This window comes from Euprymna scolopes, chromosome 9 (genome assembly GCF_053919585.1).
Source record: "Euprymna scolopes isolate OS-2025 chromosome 9, ASM5391958v1, whole genome shotgun sequence".
Taxonomy (NCBI): domain Eukaryota; kingdom Metazoa; phylum Mollusca; class Cephalopoda; order Sepiida; family Sepiolidae; genus Euprymna; species Euprymna scolopes.
Genome location: NC_136490.1, coordinates 166,707,915 through 166,714,484, shown reverse-complemented (window position 1 = coordinate 166,714,484; position 6,570 = coordinate 166,707,915). Strand labels below are relative to the sequence as shown.

The 6,570-nt window shown below is 26.1% G+C and overlaps 1 long non-coding RNA gene across 1 annotated transcript in view; it reads right to left on the bottom strand.

Moving 5' to 3' along the window:
• Positions 1-6,367: 6,367 nt before the first annotated feature.
• LOC145284970 (uncharacterized) overlaps positions 6,368-6,570 on the bottom strand; it is a 248,611-nt gene continuing 248,408 nt past the window's right edge. Inside the window, exon 5 of the long non-coding RNA XR_013868913.1 lies at positions 6,368-6,503. This is a non-coding gene — a long non-coding RNA (uncharacterized LOC145284970). The remainder of the gene's footprint in view (positions 6,504-6,570) is intronic.

Below are 6,570 nucleotides of genomic sequence, written 5' to 3'. Positions count from 1 at the left end.
TAAAATGGGATAACAATAAAATGGGATAACAATAAAATAGAATAACAATAAAATAGGATAACAATAAAATAGTATAACAATAAAATAATATAACAACAAAATAGAATAACAATAAAATAGAATAACAATAAAATAGTATACAATAAAATGGTATAACAATAAAATGGTATAACAATAAAATAGGATAACAATAAAATGGCATAACAATAAAATAGGGATAACAATAAAATAGTATAACAACAAAATTGTATAACAATAAAATGGTATAACAACAAAATAGAATAACAATAAAATGATATAACGACAAAATAGTATAACAACAAAATGGTATAACAATAAAATGGTATAACAAGAAAATTGTATAACAAGAAAATGGTATAAAATTAAATGGTATAACAATAAAATAGTATAACAACAAAATAGTAAAACAATAAAATAGAATAATAATAAAATAGTATAATAATAATAGTACAGCAATAAAATAGTATAACAAAAATGGTATAATAATAAAATGGGATAACAATAAAATAGAATAACAACAAAATAGTATAACAATAAAATAGTATAACAACAAAATGGTATAACAATAAAACAGTATAACAATAAAATGGTATAACAACAAAATAGTATAACAATAAAATGGTAGACATGAAATAATAATATTTGAATTTTTCAACCAATAAGAAAATCAGCCAAGAAATGGCCACATACAAAAAGAGCATAAAACAATGTTTTGCGAATTTTCTTTCCGAGATTTTGCACGGTTTAGTAATGCTGTGTTTTGTGAGGATAAAAGACACTCGTCGAAATGATCACAGATAATCAAAACATTCAAAATGTATAAATTCGGTTTATTTTCTAAAACTAGAAACACATCTATTGCGATTAAAAGAGAATTTATAACCTTAGAAATAAAACATAAAATGTTCACAGACGCAGCATCTGACTTTAAGCCAATAGATAACAATATGGAAAGCAATGTTTATTACTTCAATAATATTTCCGCAAAATAACTAATAAAGTATTTCTGATGTTCATCACCCCTATTTTTATTGTGATGAAAATCGATGAAATCAATCATTTTTCAATGAAATCGATTGATTGCCTTCTCTAGATGGGGGCTCGCCCACAGCACGTTGTAGTCTGCATTGCACTGTAGCGAATGTATTGTTGATTTCATAAACTGATTTTCATATATAATTTATGTATATAATGTATATATATAATTTTTATATATAATTTTTATAAATAATTCATATATAATGACTTAAATTTAATTTTAAAATAAAAAAAACTCAATTATCATGCTTCATTTATACTCTAAACAGAAACATTCATTTCGAACGCGCCCTGGTCATATCAAGCAACTTACTGTTAAATTATATACCTGGCTTTACTGCTTGTGTCGTAATAATTGTTTGAATTTCAGTTTAAAATAAATAAAAAGGTAAGTATCATGGTTCAGTTCTGCTCTAAAAAGAAATATTCATTTCGAACGCGCCCCTGTCATATCAAATAATATACTGTTGATTTTATTTGTCGGGTCTTTCAATGATGTGGTAATAAAACTTCTAAAATGCACTTGTGATGTTAGGCTGTGTAAGGTGTTAACTTTGGTCAAAATCGCCTGCTCTTTCTTTCATCGGATTATTTCGATCATCGATTATCAATACTTATCGAAGACATTCCGATACAAAACCTATTTAAGAACACTGCCAGTTAGGTAATGTACATTTGCGTGAATTTAAAATGAACAGTCTAGCGGTTTAGGAGTTCATAGGAAATAACTCACACAAACAGACATACACACAAGATTTCTTTCATATAATAGTAGATAGAGATATTTAAAAACAAGTAATAGACCGATAACGTTTATCATAGCTCCATCTGAAATTATTCGACTTATGCACGCTAAAATATATTCATTTCGCATCTCTCTGCCTGTTCTACAAGTATTTCAATGGTGAATGTTCCTATGAACTACAAACACTTGTATCCCCTCGACGACAAGCAGCTAAATCCCACTCTTACACAGTAGAGATCCGTAGGAGCAAGAAAGCCTTCTACTACAATAGTTTCTTCCCCACAACTGCTACACTTTGGAACTCCCTTCAGGGATTCTGCTTTCCCAACTGTACTGATATGCAGAAGTTCAAGTGTAATGTGAACAGACATCTTCCTACGCATATCCCTTCATAATATCCCTGTAACTTATATCCCAAATAGTAGACCCCTACTTCAAAGTGGCACCGTGCTTCTTTGGGGTTAAAATTAAATCATAATAATAATAATAATAATAATAATAATAATAATATATATATATATATATATATATGTATATATATATATATATATATATATATATATATATATATATATATATATATATATATATATATAAATATATATATATGAACTTCTTTACCCACGATTATTCCCCGTGAAAGCATTATTACTAAGGACCAAACATACGAATCTACTTACAATGTGAAATTATTCAACAAACTCGAACTCTAACACTATCCAACTCTATACAAGGAGTAGCACGACACCTGAGTACCATAAATTAATATTCATTCATTGTATCTACTCTTATTCCATCTATTTTCATAATCTATTTCCTCTAAAACAGTTTTAATTAATGTTTAAATATATTTTCTTTGTATTTGACATATTGTTTCAAATTACATCTAATATTTGATAATGACATTTCCACTGAGGAGATGAGACTACATCGAATATCCATGAGTTAAGGAAAAAATATGAACTGTATTCTTTGGTCAAACAATAAATTTCGGTTCTGAAAATTGATGTTTTTCGGAATGAAATTTAAACAAAAACTATATATATATATATATATATATATATATATATATATATATATACACACACACACATATATATATATATATATATATATATATATATATATATATATATATATATACTAGCAAAAGTACCCGTCGTTGACTGGGTTCAAAAACAGCCTACAGAAAATGGACTCTGATTTCGAATTTGCGGGTATTAAAACAAAAGCAAAATATGATGAAAGTAAAAATAAAATAGATAAACTCCATAATTTATTATACCATACCTGTTCACCCTGAAACACTTATCACAATATTCTGTTGATCTATATTAAAAAAAAAACTTTGTTAATCTTTGTGACATATTTCCAGTCTATGGAGGCCAGGCGCGAACGAACGCACCCTAATTTTATTATGCCATAGTTCTTCAAACTGAAACATAATTATCAAAGTATACTTACGCAGATAGATATGAAAAGTCTTTATTAAAGTTTGTGTCTATTTCCATTCTAAGGGGGGGGGGCAGGCGCGAACGCAGACCAAACAATTTTATTATACCATCCCTATTTAAGTTAAAACATACTTATCAAAGTATTATTATGTACATCTATATCACACTTGTAAACGTTTTTTTTTTTAATTTTTACATTTTTTTTATTTCCATACTTTGTGGACCAGGCGCGAACGCAGACTCCACAATTTTAATGGATCATCATTTTCTCAGAAAAAAACATACCCATTCCTGTGTCTCGATACATCTTCTACCATTATATGGGATCAGTTTTCTATAATAGTCAACCATATAGGACCCTATTCGTGACAAGACACACACACAGACGTTCAGCTTTATATGTATATATATATATATATATATATATATATAAATATATATATATATATATATTTGTTGTCTACACCGTTGACAATTGATATATAATGAATTTTAATCTGTGAATCCGTGGAACAAATTCGATTAGATTTTTAACGTGTAAAATAAGCTGCTAAGGGCTCAAAATTGAAAACAGAATTAACATGGCAGGCATGAGTTAACTTAAAGTGCTATTCTACGTATACGCAAATGTACGTATATCTATTAAGTCGGAATGGTAACTTTAAAATTTCTTATCGTTTGACGAAAAGACAAACAATAACGATAAAGGTGTGGGCGCTATTTTTTGTTTCTTTCGATTTTAGCTAATGGCACCCAAATATTTTTTTAACGTTTAACATAACTTCTATATATTGGGCACAATCTAATCATAAAGTATTGGCTCTATAATAAAAAAAATAAAATCTACATAAATAAAAATATTTTATTCAAGCGTATTTTATAAAAGACATACGTCAGGAATAGCCACTAATATATACTGGGTATAATATAATAATCAATAAAATTGGTCCTATAATCATAAACACTACAAAATTCATATTTGTATTTCATGAAAAACATATATATATATATATATATATATATATATATATATATATATTATATTTTACGACCCTGCAGTACTAGCGCATATATATATATATATATATATATATATATATATATATATATATATATATATATATATATATATATATATATATATATATATATATATATATATATATATATATATATATAATCTTTTTAACCGGGTAGATTTTTTATCCACATGTTTGCCTTATCACTGAAAATTGATTTTTTACTATACTTTATATATATATATATATATATATATATATATATATATATATATGTGTGTGTGTGTGTGTGTGTGTATATAGATATATATATTATATTATATATATATATATATAAATATATATAAAGTCGAAAGGATGTAGTGCTTACCTGATATACGGAATCCTTAACTTCAATCTTATATAAATATCAGTATTTATATATAGATAATTTCATCCTAACCGAATAAAAAAGCTCATTACGCAATAGGGAGTAACGCTTATTATAAGAGTAAGAAAATTAATACTGTAAGTTAAACTTTACAATCAAAATTTATTGTTTGACTGCATTTACTGATATCTTTCCATCCTCCGATAACAAGAATAGCATTCTTTGAAACTCTGCGAAATAAGGTATTTGTAAATTGATTTTTGGACTATTCAGTCGAACAATAAATTTTGATTGTAAAGTTTAACTTACAGTTTTAATTTTTTTTCTCTGATATATATATATATATATATATATATATATATATATAGTTTGTTACTATGTAATTTCACTACTGTAGATAGTAATTACGTACGAATAAATAAAATAAAGTCTCATTTAGATACTCAATAGTGCGATACTAGAACTATAAATATACTTCTTTAAGTGAAATGGTTAGACGAACAAGAATATACTCATCTAAAAATGTTGGTCTTTTATTGGTAAAAGCTGAATATATACTTGTGTTTCTATTCCTTTTATGTAATTTTATTTCAGAAAAAACTATTCTGAATGGCACTGTCGCTCTGCTGTGCTACGTAACTATAATTATTTGAATGCACGAGGAAACTAATTCCGTTTAACTTTCTTTCTTCTCAAACCTCTGTCAGCGTGTGCTTGGAGAATAATGTTGAGCCTGACATCGTAATTGATCGTTTTTTTTACTCTCGCATTATCAAAACAAAATATGTGCGAATAATTGATTGCTATTTATCTGAGTTAAAGAAAATAACATTAGTAATTTGCTAGCAAATATGAATTCAAGTAAGCTGAAAGAAACGAAAATAACATTCTTGACAAATTCAGTAATAACCTCCAAGATTTGATACAATGAAATTAATAAATAGAAATAAAGCATTAATAAAATAATTTTCGTAAAATAAATAACACAGCTTTGTCTAAAATGTGTAGATCTTTATTTTAAGCGATAGCTATTTTTGACTTCCAAACATAGAACTTCTACTTACGATATAAGTAAACTTCCAGAAAATTATATTTTAGTAACACATATATTGCTACATTGCAATATATTAAATCTTATTAAAAACAAAAACACTATTACACTCATATTTATTCAATATAATCCAAACGTTCTATAATAGTATTCATGAGTAAAAAAATATGATAAAATCGAAACATTGTCGTTATATTTTCCTTCCATTAAATTTATTTACAAACATTTACTTATTTCTTTTGCTCGACAGAAAATATTTTAAATCGCACAATGAAATAACTTTACTGTAAATTTATTTAAATATCAACGGTTCAATTTCTGATAATTTAAAAAAAAATCATACTTTGTAAGATGATTAATGTTAATTTCTTAACAATGAATTCAAAAATATTTTTGCGATCTCCTCTATACAAAGCTTATACATTTGAAGTTACACACAAAAGATTACAACAAAATTTGAATTAGAAGCGAAAAACAAAACTTGCAAAAACATACATTTTCAATAAGTATAGTAATAAAATTATCCGTACGTTAAAATCAATATATAAATATTAAGTATGATATAAAAAATAGAATAATTAATTTTTGTTGATTTGTAAAATGAAAATGGTAATTTTTTATGACGTTTTCGGCAGCCATTTTATGTGGTTCATAAATATAATCGATGTCGATAAAATGTAAATAACTGTTTTATCCATTTCCTTAATTATCCCAATTATGTAAAAAAAAAAATATTTACCGTAAATACATCGACAGATTGTGTTAGCATCATCAGAGAACGTCACAAGAGATGGTTGACCGGAAACTGTCGTTGAACAAAAGAGAGTGATTGTTTGGAAAAGTTAACTTCGTAATTTTTAAAAAGTTCTTAA